Source organism: Rattus rattus, chromosome 2 (genome assembly GCF_011064425.1).
Source record: "Rattus rattus isolate New Zealand chromosome 2, Rrattus_CSIRO_v1, whole genome shotgun sequence".
NCBI classification, from domain to species: domain Eukaryota; kingdom Metazoa; phylum Chordata; class Mammalia; order Rodentia; family Muridae; genus Rattus; species Rattus rattus.
In genome coordinates, this window is record NC_046155.1 from 171,275,966 (window position 1) to 171,292,433 (window position 16,468).

General features: G+C 49.1%; 1 pseudogene; it reads right to left on the reverse strand.

The window, feature by feature from the left end:
* Positions 1–13,091: 13,091 nt before the first annotated feature.
* LOC116894495 lies at positions 13,092–13,398 on the reverse strand (annotated as a pseudogene).
* Between the last annotated feature and the right edge of the window lie 3,070 nt (positions 13,399–16,468).

Here is a 16,468-nt window from a genome sequence, read left to right on the forward strand (position 1 = left end):
GTTTCTTTTTCAAAGATCGGCTCATATCCTTTGCCCATTTTTTTCGAAATGAGCAATTCAATTCAACAGTTTTTAAAATTAAAAAGGGGGGGGAGGAAAAGGAGATGAGCATCTTTTTTATTACCGCCCATTTATTGGAGTGATGCTTAAGGGTTGATTCGGTTAGTCACTTCCATAGGTTGCAGTTCTTTCCTTCGGGTTCACACTTTCTTTTTATTATTGGATTTTTTTTTAATTTAGATTTCAAATGTTATTCCCTTTCCCGGTTTCCCGCGCAGAAGCCCCCTATCCGATCCTTCTCCCTATTCACCCCCCTTCCCGCCTGTGCCCCCCGCCCCCAGGGTTCATACTTTTAAAATTCTCCATTTTTGGACTCATTGACCAATGTGTTCTCCATTTCCTTTTGGTCTCCGTGAATTGAGAAAGGACATGCCCTAAGGTCATAATATGTAATCCCTCTATGGCTTTTTTAAATGTTTTTCTAGTTGTGAGGTGTGTGTGTGTACAAGCACCTGCCTACGCTGGGAATTCTAGGCAGAGACTCTACTACTAAGCCATGGCCCCAGGCCTTTGGAACTATGATACACAACAGAACTATTAATAGTCAGGCAAAATGGCTCACACATTTAATCCCAGCACTCAGGCAGAGACAGGCAGATCTCCGTGAGTTTGAGGCCAGCCTGACCTAAAAAGTGAATTCCAGGTCAGCCAGAACTACAAAATGAGACCCTGACTCAAAATCAGTTAATTAATTAAATTTAATTGTAAGTAACCCTTGATCCTAGAGAGGAAAAGGACTGAGCTGCCAACGAATCAGAGCACCGTGCATAAGCCTAGCCTCCAGAGGGCGCGCCTGACCCGTGTGTTCTGTGAAGGAGGCGCTGAAACCGAACCTCTGAGTGGCGAGTCCCTGCTGTATGCCTCATTTTCGCTACCTGAAATCATTTGCTGAGGTTAAAAGGGTATCTTAAGACAGACAGCAGTGAATGGTAGCAACCACCAGCACGCTTGTAAACCCAGCCCCCCGCCCCCGCACACTGAGGCGGGAGGAATGGGGCAAGTTCCAAGCTAGCTTTTAGCTACTTAGTGACTTCCAGACCAGCCTATGCCACAAAGCAAGATCCTGAACAACAACAAAACAAATAAACAAAAAAACCAAAACCGCTAGATGTATTGGTGTCAACCCCAACACTGGAGAAGAAGAAGCAGGAGATCTCTGTGAGCTCAAGGGCAGCCTGATCTACACAGTAAGTTCAGTCAGGGATACATAGGAAGACTCTCGCACTACCCCCTTCCCATGAAAAAAGAACCAGGGACTGGGAAATTAGCTCAGCAGCTTAGAACACTGACTGCTCTTCCTGAGGACTCGATTCGCAGCATTCCCAACCATCAGTGTGACTACAGCTCCAGGGGATCTGATGCCCTTTTCAGACCTCCTCAGGTGCCAGGTATACAAAACACTAATACACATAAATCAAAATAGAATTGCATGACATTTAAAAAATAAAGTACAAAGACACGTGTCTCTGAATCTCTGAAATGTGAGAGAGCGCGCCTGGAATGCCAAGCTAAGTAGAATCCTAGCTCAGTTTCTTCTACAGGGCAAAGGAATCCCAAGCCTTGAGCCTGCACCTCTCGGCTCTACCGGCAGGGGTCGCCTTCGTCCCGCTATTATAGGATTCTCGGACGGTTTGGGAAGGACCACGCCGGATGCTCAGGACCCAGGCGGGAAGGTGGCGAGCATCCCAACCGCAGCCATCCTGCGTCCCGACTGCCCGCGGCTGTGACTTTGAGTCGTTTGCATTAGTCAAGGGCGGGAAAAGTTCCTCCTAGTTCCTCTCCCTAGTTCTTCAGCATCCCCAAGTTTGCTTTCTGTGTTCAGTTTCTGCACTGAGCCTTGCATATCCAGATCCAGGTCCTCCCACTCGTTGGGGCTTTGAGTTCAAATGATCCCACTTTCCTCGTTCTGCATCCCGGTTAGGCTTTCCTCCTGCGCTTCTTCCTCCTGTATCAATTCGGGTCCCCTCTGCGCTCCAGAATGGATGGAGTATTGGGGGCTTGGACTAAAAAGGAGCTGGACAGTAGGAGACCCTCAAAGGTTCCGCCTGCGGTGGCGAAGGTGGGGGACCGCAGTGACCAGGCCGGCGTCCCCACCCGCCTCTAAACTTAGCCGCGGTGACGGCGATCGCGGCGGGCAGGGAACGCAGGGGGCCCGAGCAGAGAGGGGGGCTGGCTCGCTTCGGCTCTGAGAGCCTCTATTTATAGCGCCCGGAGCCCGAAATAGCGTGGAGCAGAGCGGCCTGGATGACGTGGGAGCCGCCCGGGGCTGACTCACCCGGCCCGGAGTGGAGGCCCCCGGATGGGGGGACAGTGGAGCACACCGGACCCGACCCCCGCGCCTTCACGGACTCCTCTTCTACTAGTGCACCTCAATGTGTCCACTGGGACAGTGTGTTCATGGATAGATAACACAGCAAAAGATGTCTGTAGCATGAGGCACTGCAGTTGGATATAGGGAAGGACTTCCCCCAAAGAAATTGGCCCAGGTAGGCACACGTGCTTCTCACTAGGAAGAGCACTGAAGTGTTTGAGACATGGAGGCACGGACACTTCGACCACAGACAGCCATCGTTCCATAACGAGTCTTCTGTACTGCCCCACCCCATCCCCTGGAATGTTCCCTCTGCCGGGAGTGCTTATCCCTGCCTCCAAAGACTTGGGAACTCGCACACTTACTTCAGAGCGCCGTCCCTCTGACCTACTGGCCTGGGATAAATGAACGGTGCCCAGGGCAACACGAGACAGAGCTAAAGATAGATTTAATTTAGCGGATTAGCATGGACTTAAGTGATGGCAAGAAGAAAACAACGCACCAGCCGTTTGCTTTCTGTTTTGGCCGCAGGTGCGACAAGCAGGTGTGGCCCAGGAGCCTCGTTTTAGCCCTAGAGGGGCGCACTGCAACCTTGCTTATTGGTGAAGCTCAGCCAGGCTGACAGTGCCTCCCTGTGTCGCCTGCACCTGGGCCACCTGGGCCACCTGGTCCTGAGGTCAAGCAGGAGCGCTGGGGAATCCGGGAGAGGCCTGATTACCAAAGTACAACCCGAGGAGCCGTCAGCCCCGCCCCGCTTGAGGACACAATCCCGTGTAGACACTAAGCAGACTTTATTGTGCTTCTTTGCTAAGTTTATGGAGCCTGCAGGGAATCACGGCAGACCAGACAGAGTCATAAACGTGAGAGGGAAGGCGATGGCTCACTGAAGCCCGAGGATGGTGACCGAGTCAGGGACTCAGATGCCAGCCCTCCAGGGACTGAGGCCAGGGGATGAAAGGTTACAGGCCAACCTGGGCTACTCAACAAGATCCTGTCTTAATAAAATCAAATAATGGCCCAAATAATGCTCTGTTGGTAGAGCATTTGCCTCATGTTGACAACATCATGGGTTCAATCCATCACTGCACAAACTGGCCATGTAGCCTCAGTACAAATAAATAGTACTACACCCTTGGTTAGATCTATAGCATGCCAAAAACGTCAAAAAAAAGGACACCTGGGGTTGGGGATTTAGCTCAGTGGTAGAGCGCTTGCCTAGAAAGCGCAAGGCCCTGGGTTCGGTCCCCAGCTCCGGAAAAAAAAAAAAAAAAAAAAAAAAAAAAAGGGGTTGGGGATTTAGCTCAGTGGTAGAGCCCTTGCCTAGAAAGCGCAAGGCCCCGGGTTCGGTCCCCAGCTCCGAAAAAAAGAACCAAAAAAAAAAAAAGACACCTTAATCCTACTGAGTTCTGTCTTTAGTAAACTGTACCAATGTAGGGTAACGTGAATTTTTTATTATTTTAATGAATTGTTACATATCTCTTGAATTTATCCATTTTCCTTCACATGTATGTATGTACGTATGTATGTATTTGAGACAGTCTCTCTATGTAGTCCAAGCTAGGCTGGAACAAACTATGTAACCCAGGTTAGCCTTGAGCTTACAGAGATCTGCCTACCTCTGCTTCCCAAGTGTTGGGATTTAAAAGTGAACACCACCATCTCTGGCCACATTTTTCTTTACTGTTATTATTATTGTAAGTGTGTGTGTGTGTGTGTGTGTGTGTGTGTGTGTGTGTGTGTGTGTGTGTGTAAATAACCAAGGATGGAGGTCAGACAACAAGTTCATGGCGTCAATTCTCTTTCACCTTTACATGGATTGCCTGGTTTACACTGCAAACATCTGTCACTGAACCGTTCTGCCAGCCCAACTTCCAACTTCTCCCCACCTCTGTCTCCCTCTCTGTCTCTCTGTCTCTGTCTCTTTGTCTCTCTGTGTGTCTCTCCATCTCTCTCTCCTCCCTCTCTGTCTCTGTGTTTCTCCCTTTTTCTCCCTCTGTCTGTTTTTCTCTCCCTGCCCTTCTCTATTTCTCCCCTCTCTGTCTCCCTGTCTGCCTGTCTGTCTGTGTCTCTCTCTTTGTGTGTGTCTCTCTCTCTCCCCATTCCTTTCTATTATCTCTCCCCTCTCTCCCCCCCCCCGGCCGCCCAGTGTCTAACATAAGCCAGTCTAACCTCAAACTCACTATGGAGCTGGAGATGACTTCAATCCCCAATCTGCTGTGTCTCCTCTCCAGGACTGGGACGACAGATTCAACCACCTCTGGCTAAGCCACACTGGGGCAGGAAGCTTCCCACATGCTAGGTGACCACTCTGCCCACGAGCCTCGTCCCCAGCCTGGGACTTCTGATTCTGCAGATGAATAAGCTGGGGCTCGGGGAGGGGGCTCTGCATCATAGCTGGGTAGCTCCAGAGCTGGCATTAGAGCCAGATTGTGGCCTCCTGTCACTCGAACATCAGGCCACTGTCTCTGATGTCCTGTCACTGATGGAGGACATTTGCCAAATGTGGCTGTTTTGCTGTTTTATAATACTAATGTTATAATTATTATTAATGTATATCTACAAATTTTTTACATTTATTTAGGAGGGGAACATGTGTGCAGTACTCACATTCAGTTCAAAGAACAACTTCCAGGAATGTTTTTCTTCTTCTTTCCTTCCTTCCTTCCTTCCTTTTTTTTTTTTTTTTTTTTTCTTTTTCCGAACCCAGGGCCTTGTGGTTGCTAGGGCAAGTGCTCTACCACTGAGCTAAATCCCCAACCCCGTCCTTCCTTCTTTTCCTCCCTCCTTCCTTCCTTCTTTCCACCATGTGGGACCTGGAGGTTGAACCCAGGTCGTCATGCTTGGTGTCAAGTGCCCTGCTGACCTGGTGACTTTTATTTCATTTTATTTTATTTTTTGAGACAGGGTTACTCTGTGTAGCCCTGCCTATCCTGGAACTTGCTCTGCAGACCAGGCTAGCCTCAAACTCCTCATAAAGATCTGCCTGCCTCTGCTTCCCAAGTGCTGGGATTAAAGGTTTGTGTTACCACTGCCTGGCAACTGGTGACTTTTTTGTATTTAATTTTAATTAGTTAATTCATTCATTAGGGACAGGGTCTCTTGTAGCCCAGGCTAGCCTTTTTTTTTTTTTTCCGGAGCTGGGGATCGAACCCAGGGCCTTGCGTTTGCTAGGCAAGCGCTCTACCACTGAGCTAAATCCCCAACCCCCCAGGCTAGCCTTGACTCTTGATCCTCCTGCCTCACAGCCTCAAGTGCTGGGATGACTGGTGTAGAGCATCGAGACTGGCTGTGTTTTGTTGTTTTGCAATAAGATCTTGATATACAAGTCAGGTTGTCCAAGGAAGAAACCAAACGGTCCCCCAGATCCCAGCAATACAGTTTTATCAGTTTCCCAAGTGGTGAGGTCACAAGTGGGAGCCCCCATACTTGGCTAGAGTGCTGGGTTCCTTGACAATTTTACTTATTAGAGGGAGTGGGGCATGCGCATGCCATGGCACACACATGGAAGGAGTCGGTTCTCTTCCGTGTTTTCCTGGTCTCCAGCGATCTGGCTCAGGTTGCCAGGCTTCCTAGGCCAACACCTTTACCATTTTCCCTGCCAGAATCTGAGGTTTTAAATTGCTTTGCTTTCTCTTCTATCCGCCCCCTAAAACCGGGTCTTGTAGGGTAGCCAGGTTAGGCAGGAACAGGTAACAGTCATCGCTCAAGCTCTCACGAACTGGGTAGAGTGTTTTCTTCACACAATGTAGACAAATAAGACTCTGTTAAGAATGTTCCAGAAACTGGCAAAGCAGAGAGCCTGGGAGGCGTGGCTCAGTGAGAGAGCCTCTTCTTAGAGTCCCCGCCTCCACATCACCTCTCCCCTGTTGGTTCCTCCGGATTCACTTTATGAGCTCGCTCAGCCCTGGTACCCTTTGGGGATGCAACCGTGGAGGAGGCTCTGATGCTCTCTGTGGCCAAGGAAAACTCAAAGGAGGAGTCACGCCGAAGAAAATTGAGGGCGGTTGGGCAGGATGAGTCTATGATGCAGCTTACGAAACATGCTAGCAAACAAATCAAATCACTAAAGAGGGTGTTGGGAGAGCGGCTCAACCACGTAGGGCTCTCCTATCTCTTTCCAAGCTCCGAGTTCCAGTTGCAGCCTTTGATCCCAGCACTCAGGGGGCAGAGGCAAGTGGATCTTTTAGTTTAAGGCCAGCCTGGTCTACAGAGCAAGTCTGGCCTACAGAGTGAGTTCCAAAACGGCCAGAGCTACACAGAGAAACCCCTGTTTGTGTTTTGGGAGTCGGGGGAGGGGCATTGATAGAAGGCATTGGTGAGAGTAGACCAGGAGGGCCTGGAGAGCAGAGACAAAGAACAGTGACAGGTTGATACCTCTGGCTTCCTCCATCCCATCCATCCGGAGGTAGACTCAGAGGAGGCTCGGCGGCAGACTGTGCTTTCAGGATGTGGAGGGCATGCGTTTCCATCTCAGATTTGCTCAGCCTCTGCTTGGTTCCCTCCTGAGCCGGGGAGCTCACAACTTCCCAGCTTCTAGACACCTCTCAGCGGCAGCGGTGGTAAGTAATACTGGTGACTGTTTTAAAGTAGCTACCGCCTGTCACCCAGCACCCACTCCTTGCCAAACTGTGGGCTGAATGCCTCCGCCACAAATGCTCACCCTCGCCCTGGAAGGGAAGGTACTGTTTGTTCTCATATGTTTAACACGGAAGGAAACCTGTCCTGCCTTCCCCTCCTCCCAGCCAAAGGGGCGCGGATGGGGTGGATGCTCAGATTTAGAGCCGTCCACCTTGTTGGGGAAGGCTCCCATCCCAATCCTTAACTCACAGGGTTACCTTGGGTTCAGTCTATCACGCCTTTTCAGGCAAATTCACCCCATATTGGCCCAGCCCAATCTTCGGCCCATATGTGACCCGGGATAGATTCTGGGGCAAGCATGTGACCCTGTTGGGGTCAATGAATGATGGCTGAGGCAGGAGTATTGGAGAGTTACATGCCAGCTTGGAGCGCACAGTGAGCTTTTTCCTAAAATAGTGTTTTAACATTAGACGAAGTAACGGCCGGGAATGTGGCTTAGTGGGGACAGTCCTTGCCTAGGAACCATGAAGCTCTGGGTTTGGTGGCACAAACCTGTAGAGGGAATCTTTTGTGCAATGTACGGAAGTTTCTTCACTTGTCAATAAAAAATGCCTGTGGCCAATGAGCTGAAGCAGGATTTTCAGAAGGTGGGACAGCCGACGGAGAAGGAGAGAATTCTGGGAAATAGTCAGGGGTAGGAGATTTTGCCTCAGAAACAGAGGAAAACAGTCACAAACTGAGAACCAGGTAACCAGACACAAAGCATTCATAGAATAGAGTATACAGGATATTAAGTTAGGAGCTAGTTGAGGAACAGGCCCAATCTATTGGCCTAGGAATTTATCCATATATAAGTCTCAGAGTCGGGCTGGAGAGATGGCTCAGAGGTTAAGAGCACTGACAGCTCTTCCAGAGGTCCTGAGTTCAATTCCCAGCAACCACATGGTGGCTCACAACCATCTGTAGTGGGATCTGATGCCCTCTTCTGGTGTGTCTGGAGACAGCTACAGTGTACTTAGCTTAATAAATAAATAAATCTTTAAAAAATGACTCAGAGTCATTGTTTTTGGAAACAAATTGGCCAGGGGATATAAAGCAGGAGGTTACAGATAGTAATAACTGCACCTCTCATCACTTGGGAGATGGAAACAAGATCAGAAGTTCAAGGTCATGGTTAAGAACACTGGTTGTGGGGGCTGGAGAGATGGCTCAGTGGTTAAGAGCACTGACTGCTCTTCCATTGGTCCGGAGTTCAAATCCCAGCAACCACATGGTGGCTCACAACCATCTGTAATGGGATCCGATTCCTTCTGGTGTGCATGAAGACAGCTACACTGTACTCATAAAATAAATAAACCTTTAAAAGAAAGAAAGAAAGAAAGAAAGAAAGAAAGAAAGAAAGAAAGAAAGAAAGAAAGAAAGAAAGAAAGAAAGAAAGAAAACACTGGTTGCCCTTGCACAGGATTTGCTCCTACGGTTAAATGAGAACAGCTCCAAAAGACTCATACATTTGAGCCTTTGGTTTAGGAGGTGTGGCCTTGGAGGAGGTGTGGCCTTGGAAGGGCGTGGCCATGTCCGAGATGGTGTTTCATTGGGAATGGCCTTTGAAGGTTCACAAGTCCAGGCCAAGGGCACTCTTCACTCCCTTTGCCTGCAACTTTTGGATCAGATGTGAACTCTCAGTTACTGCTTCAATGCCATGCCCACTGGCCTTCTGCCGCACTCCCTGATGTGATGGCACCGGCTCTAACCGGCTCTAACCCTCTGAGGCTGCAAGCAAGCCCCGGATGAAATGTTTCCTTCCAAAGTTGCCTTGAGATGGTGTTTCATCTTAGCGATAGAACAGTAACTGAGGCAGGTTCCCAGCGCTCACGTGGCCGGAGCTGGGAACCGAACCCATAGGCAAGCGCTCTACCACTGAGCTAAATCCCCAACCCCTGTTTCAGGGATTCTAACTAGCATCCTCTCGGCTTCTTTGGGCACTGCATGATAGCTGTTCATGTGCATACATGCAGGCACAGTAATCATACACGTAAAATTTTTTTTTTAAGTCCAGTCATCCCAGCTACTATGCAACCCTGATGACTCTAGTTTGGTCCCCAGAACCCAGGTAAAGATGAAAGGAAAAAAGCAGCCAGGTGGTAGTGCACACCTTTAATCCCATCACTGGGGAGGCAGAGGCAGGCAGATGTCTGAGTTCAAGGCCCGCCTGATCTAGAAAGTGAGCTCCAGGACAGTCAGAGCTACACAGAGAGAGAGAGGGAGAGGAAGAGGGAGAGAGAGAGAGAACAGCAATGACACAAAACTGTTCTGTGACCATCACACACAAATGACACCTGTACTTCCCATCATGCACACACGTGCAAAAATTAATTAATTAATAATTAATTAACTATGTGGAGAGCCTGCCTTGGAAGAATCAGGGGAGTATAGAAATGCAGGCAGTAACCACTGTCATGGAATCAAGCTCTGCCTGAAGCTGGGAGAGTTGTTTATTTCCTCCTTTTCTCCCCTGAGGTCGCTGTCTGTGTTCTTACTTATTTTTCTAAGCCAGTTTTTAGACAAGGCAGCAAAATTCATGATTAATCCCCTATGTCTGTCCAAGGCTTCCCAGAACTAGCCCTGAACTCCATTATTTGGAGTCCTGGGGTCAGCGTTGTGTGTGACACACTCTGCATTCTGGCAGGGGTCCGGGAGGCCTGGGCTGTGTGCTCTTCCCTGCATCTCCCATGGGTGCTTGTCTGAGCCCCTCACAAGGCAGGCTGTCTGTGGGACTGAGGCAGTCACCTCCCTGTCCTCCCTGTCCACAGAGGCTAGAGTCTGGCCAGAAGCATCTCTGTGGTCCTCGCTGGCTGATGTGAGCCTCTCAGCTCTTGCAATGCACAGTGGCTGAGGTCTTGGGGTCTTCCCAGCCCTGGATCACAAACAACACAAAGGTTAGGCTGCATCCATGGCCAAGCACCAGGCCATAGAAGAGCCAAAAAATGTTTGCTGGGGTCCATCACATAAAGGGATTTGTTACCAAGTCTGACCACAGAATTCAATCATGGGGCCCCAAGCCACAAAGTTGCCCTCTGACCTCCACATGACCTCCAAAGCCCACAAGACATACAGAACAATAAACAAACAGGTTTGGTTTTTGGTTGTTTGGTTGGTTGGTTTTTGGTGGTTCTCTCTCTCTCTCTCTCTCTCTCTCTCTCTCTCTCTCTCTCTCTGTGTGTGTGTGTGTGTGTGTGTGTGTGTGTGTGTGTGTGTGTGTTAAAAAGGGCCTCATTACACAGCCTTGGCTGTGGCTAGCTGGTCTTACAGATATCTGCCTGCTCCTCCTCCGAGTGCTAAAGGAGTGTACCACACTGCTTGGCAAATGAATAAATGTTTAAAGTGTATGAAGGGACCATAGAGATGGCTCAGTGGGTAAAGTTGCTCAGCACAAAGGCCTGGAGGAACCCATATAAAGGCACATACATCTCGACACACCACAGACACACACACACACACACACACACACACACACACACACACTGATTATTAAAAAAATGTAAAAGCCACTTAGAAATCAGAGGCAAGCAGATCTCTGTGAGTTCAAGGCCAGCCTGATCTACATAGTGAGACCCTGTCTCAAAAGATATATATATATATATATATATATATATATATATATATATATATAGAGAGAGAGAGAGAGAGAGAGAGATTGAGAGAGAGAGGAGAGAGACAGAGAGACACTAGGACAGAGAGACAGAGACGGGGGTGGGGGTGGGGAGGCACAGACAAGCAGATCCCTGTGAGACCTTGTCTCAATGAGGAGAGAGAGAAGAGAGAGGAAGATGCAAAGGGGAGAGGGAAAAGAGAGAGATAGAGGCAGAGAAGAAGCAGAAAGACTGAGAGAGACTAAGAGAGACAGAGATAGAGAGATACATACAGAGCAGAAAGACAGAGACATAAAAAGGGGGGGAGGGGAGAGATCCAAGCTGAAGTTGCTGGATGCTACCTTGCAGTCAGCCCATGAGCCCTTGTTGCAATTCCCCCCGGGAGGTGGAGGGTGTCTGCGTGCCTCGGTTTCCTTATTCCGTGATGCCCCCCCTCCTAACTGCTCCCGGGGCTCCTGGAAGGTTCTGCGCGGTGGTGACTCAGGCGCGTCCCCGGCTCCCTGGGCGCGCACGGCCTCGGCCACCCGCGCGCGCGCTGGGTCCATTTTTACCCGAACGCCGCTAAAAATAGTCACCGCGCGGCTGCGAAGCGGAGCCCGAAATAGCGGTCTCCAGATAAGGCAGCGACGACTCAGCGCTTCCGGGGAGCGGAAGGCACCCGGGAGGCGGCCCCGCGGTCACCGCGGCCAGCCCTATCCGGATCTGCACCCCCACCCCGCCAGCCCCCCAACCCATCCCGGCACTGTCAGGTCCTGCATCTGTCTGTCCATCTGATTTCCGCATCTCTCTGTCCATCCCACCCCGTGGGGACCGCGGGGTCCCGGTAGGCAGCTGGGCTGAGTGTTGAGAGGGTCTGATATTTGTGTGACTGTGGGTCTCCAGAGATGGCTGGAGTTGGGATTCACCCTGTCCCTAACTTCTGGCCCCTTAACTTGTTTTTGTGTATTTGTTTGTTTTTGAGGCAGGGTCTCACAGTGTAACCTCGCAGTCCCGGAACTCGCTATATAGACCAGGCTGGCCTCAAACTCACAGACATATATGTCAGTTGCCATCTACCTAGTGCTGGGATTGAAGGCAGGGACCACTTCTGGTCCTTTTGTGTTATTTAAAAAAAAATATTTATTGTTCATTTATTTTTAGACAGAGTCTCTGGCTGGCCTGGAATTCACTATGTAGAACAGGCTATGCTTCAACTCAGAGATGTCTGACTCTGTGTCCTAAGTGCTGGGATTAAAAGTGTGGCATGCATGGCTGTTTATTTATTGCTTTTAAATGTCTTAAATATACGCTTTATTTATGTATTTATTTCCTATGTACATCCATGGAGGTGAGAAGTGAAGTATCTTCAGTTCCTTTCCATACTCTCTCTTGAGACAAGGCTCTCAGTAAGCCTGGAGCTAGCTCAATCCTTGGCCCCACTGGCTGACCACAGCCTCTGGAGCTAACATTGTGTGCAGCCACACCCAGCTCTGTACCTGGGTGCTGGGATTGTCCTGATCTCTGGTCTCCTACTGCACACATTTTAGGGGCCTCTGGCTATGTCGTCCTGGCTGGCTTGGTACTTACCAGCCTAATTTCTTTTTTTTTTTTTTTTTTAAAAGATTTATTCATTTATTATATATGAGTACACTGTAGCTGTCTTCAGATACACCAGAAGAGGGCATTGGACCTCTTTTACAGATGGTTGTGAGCCACCATGTGGTTGCTGGGAATTGAACTCAGGACCTCTGGAAGAGCAGTCAGGTGCTCTTAACCACTGAGCCATCTCTCCAGCCCACCAGCCTAATTTCTATTTTTTTTTTCTTTTCTTTTCTTTTTTTCGGAGCTGGGGACCGAACCCAGGGCCTTGTGCTTCCTAGGCAAGCGCTCTACCACTGAGCTAAATCCCCAACCCCAATTTCTATTTTTTAAACTATGTATTTATGGTTGTTGTTGTTCTTTGATTTTTAAACAGAGCTTCTCTTTGTAGCCCAGGCTGACTTCGAACTCACAGAGATCCGCCTGTCTCTGCCTCCTGAGGTGTGGCCCACTGCAGTCCGGGCCTGTCTGAATGAGTGTAAGCACATCGCGTGCATGTGGGATCCTCTGGAGACCTGGAGAGGGCGCCATATTCCTAGAATTGGAGTTACAAGGAGCTGTGAGCCGCCTCGAGTGCTGGCAACCTCCGCAAGAGCAGTTAACATTGCCGATGGCTGAGCCATCTCTCCAGCCTTGCATTTCTTTCTTTTGAAAGGCCAAGATTTTATTGTCTTCATAACAAAATCGGTTTAGAACTGGATCACTGGGCTGGAGAGGTGGCTCAGTGGTTAAGAGCACTGACTGCTCTTGCAGAGGTCCTGAGTTCAATTTCCAGCAACCACATGGTGGCTCACAACCATCTGTAATGAGGTCTGACGCCCTCTTCTAGTGTCTGAAGACAGCAACAGTGTACTTATACATAATAAATAAGTAAATCTTAAAACAAACAAACAAACAAACAAACAAAAGAACTGGATCACTTGGCCCTTTCTCTTCTTGCCGCCTCCCAGTTCAAAATGCTCACATCTCTTACTAGCCAGTGTCCTCTGAGATCTGCAGTTGGGCTCAACGCACTCCAGTCTCAGCACCACCTTCTTTGTAGTTTTACCCTTTTTACAGAAAATGGGCTTAGTCTGCCCACCACAGCCACTGTTTCTTGTCTTAGTGCCGCTTTCCCTGGGCAGACAAAGAATCCTTGCCCTTCATGCACTGTGTCACCTTGTGGGGCGGCTTCCCACATTTCTTGCAGAATGTCCGGTGGGTATCAGGAACACTCACCATGTTTGTAGGAGTGCTATCAGCTCAGAAAGAAAGAGGATCCAAGGGTTGGGGATTTAGCTCAGTGGTAGAGCGCTTGCCTAGGAAGCGCAAAAGCCCTGGGTTCAGTCCCCAGCTCCGAAAAAAAGAACCAAAAAAAAAAGAAAAAAGAAAAAAGAAAGAGGATCCAGCCTTCATTTCTATTTCATTTACTTTTTCTTGGGTAGGTTGAGGCTCTCACTGTACAGCCTAGGCCATCCTTAAACTCTCAATCCTCCTGCCTCAGTCTCCTTATCTCCTCTGTACTATTACAAGTGTGTACTCTCACACCAGGCCTTGTTTACACACACTCTGTGTGTGTGTGTGTGTGTGTGTGCGTGCGCGTGCACGCACGCATGCACGCACACTCACAGTTGAACATGTATGTACTATGTATGTATATGTTGAGGCCAGAGGTCAGCCTCCAATGTCATTCCTCAGGTCCTGCCCATGCATTTTATTTAGATTTTATATATTTTTTTATGTTTTGTGGATGGGTGTTTGCCCTGCCTGTATGGTGGTACCAGTGTATGTGCGGTGCCCTCAGAGGTCAGAGAAGGCTGTGAGAGAGCTGCCCTGTGGACCTGGGAATTGAACCAGGGTCCTCTGGAAGAGCAGTCAGTGCTCAAAACCATCTCCACAGGGCCTTTTGTTTTGAGACAGGGTCTCCCAATAGCCTGAAACCTGCTCAGGGAGCGAGCTGAGGAGCCCTGTGCCTATCTCTGGCCCCTCAGTGCTGTGCTTCAAGCAGAGGGACCAAGCCAGTGCTTTCTGTTTGTTTTTAGAGTGGATTAACTCAGGTCCCGCCTTGTGTGAGGCAAGCACTTTATCAACTGAATCACCCCCCAGGTTCTTGTTTACTATTTCGACTGACGTCATAATCACACATATTCATGAGGTACTATATCTTTATTTTCAACTTCGCTTCTATTGGACAATGATCATAGGCTAATTAGCATATCTACCACCTTTAACTTTTATCTTTTTCTTACTATGACAGGGTCTGACGTAGCCCAGGACAGCTTCAGACCAATTTTGTAGACTAGGATGACCTTGAACTTCCCTCCTGCTCCCACCTCTGGGGGCTGGGATGGCAGGTTCGAACCCCCACGCCCCATGTGTCATTGATCAATGCTAGCCTTTGTGGGCCTTAGTCAACGGGATCTGTGCAGCATGCAGCCTTCACAGTGTCTACACCACTGTTATCACTGCTGTCTCCTACTGGGCCCCTGTGCCAGTCGCCCGGGTGACACTGCTAAGCCCTGCTAGGAAGGGAGAGCTTAAACAGAAGTGTTGGATCACGCCAATAATCTCAGTCCTAAGGGATCAGATGCAGGAGTTCTAGACCAGCCTGAGGTCCATATTCCTATGAGACCTTATCTCAAAGGAAAAGAGGGTGGGGACCCTCAGGCTGGGAGAGGCACAAGGGTGCCGCCTTTTAAGGACATGAAAGTTTTCCAAAATTTCAAGTGGATTCGAGGGCAATGGCATGTACCTGTCACCCAGAGACAGGAGGACTCAGAGGCATGAAGACCAGCAGGCTGGGGGGAGACAGACAGAGACTGAAAGACATAGAAAGGCAGAGATACACAGAGAAACAGAGACAGACAGACAGATGGACACATAAACTGAAAGATACAGAAAGCCAGAGATACACAGAGAGACAGATGGACACACAGAGACAGACAGTCAGATAGACAGACATGCAGAGAGGCTCACAGAAAGAGAGACACAAGGACACAGAGAGAGAGACACACACACAGAGAGACAGAGAGACAGGGACAGAGACAGACAGACACAGAGAGAGACACAGAGACACAGAAAAAGGCACAGAGAGACATACAGACATGCAGAGAGAGGGGTGGGGAGAGAGAGGGAGGGAGCGAGGAGGAAGGGAGCAAAGTCTGTGGAAATAGCCCAATCATTACAGTGCTTTCTGTATAAGCATGAAGCCCTGAATTCAATCCCCAGATCACACTATAAAATGCCAGACATGTGTGCTGGAGAGATGGCTCAATGGTTAGGGGCAGTGGCCACTCTTGTAGAGGACACAGGTTCCAATCCCAGCACCTACATGGTGGTTCCCAACCATCCATAACTCCAACTCCAGCAGGTCTGATGGCCTCTTCCAACCTCTTCTGACCACACACGTGCAGGCAAAAAGCTCACACATAAAACGAAATGAGTAAATCTTTAAAATAAGATTAAATAAAAAAGACAGCCCAGGCATGGGGACTGCAGAGATAGAAAATTCTCACTCTTACAGAGGACCAGGGTTGGGTTACAGTACTCAACAGGACGACTCAGAACTGTTATTCCAGTTCTGGAGACCTGATGACCTCTTCTGGCCTCTTTGGGTACTACACACGTGTGGTATACATACATCCAGTCAAAACATTTATATACATAACAATACAAGAAAAAAAATGCTTAGTGCCAGCTTCTAATTCCGTCACTGTGGAGGCAGAAGCAGGTGGATCCCTGGAGCTTGAGTGTGGGACAGCCTCATTCATCTGTCTAGCTCCAGGCCGGTTGAGAGACCCTATGTAGAAGACAAGGTAGGCTAGCCCCTGAGGAGTGAATACTGAATACTGTGCTGTGGCTTCTACATTCTTATACACACGTGTGTATGTGCACATAGGAATGCAGTACACCCATATGCCCACACTCACGTGTGTGTGTGTGTGTTTGTGTGTGTGTGTGTGTGTGTGTGTGTGTGTGTGTGCTACAATCAGAGCAACACTCGAGTTAGGGCACAAAGGCTCCCTAGAGGATCTTCTATAACCTTCCGGTAGGAGACTCCAAAAAGACTCTCTTTGGGAGGATAAGAATGCTACTACATGGGTTCGGTCCCCAGCTCCGAAAAAAAAAGAAAAAAAAAAAAAAAAAAAAAAAGAATGCTACTACAGTGCCAGTCCCTACCTACTGAGGCCCTGAGGCACCCTGAAGTGTTAAAAGCAGGAGATGAGTCTGCTAAGTGACCTCAGAGGGACACACTATGGTGCCAGCACAGTCAGCTGTATGACGTCAGAGTGATTTGCTACCTGCAGGCATC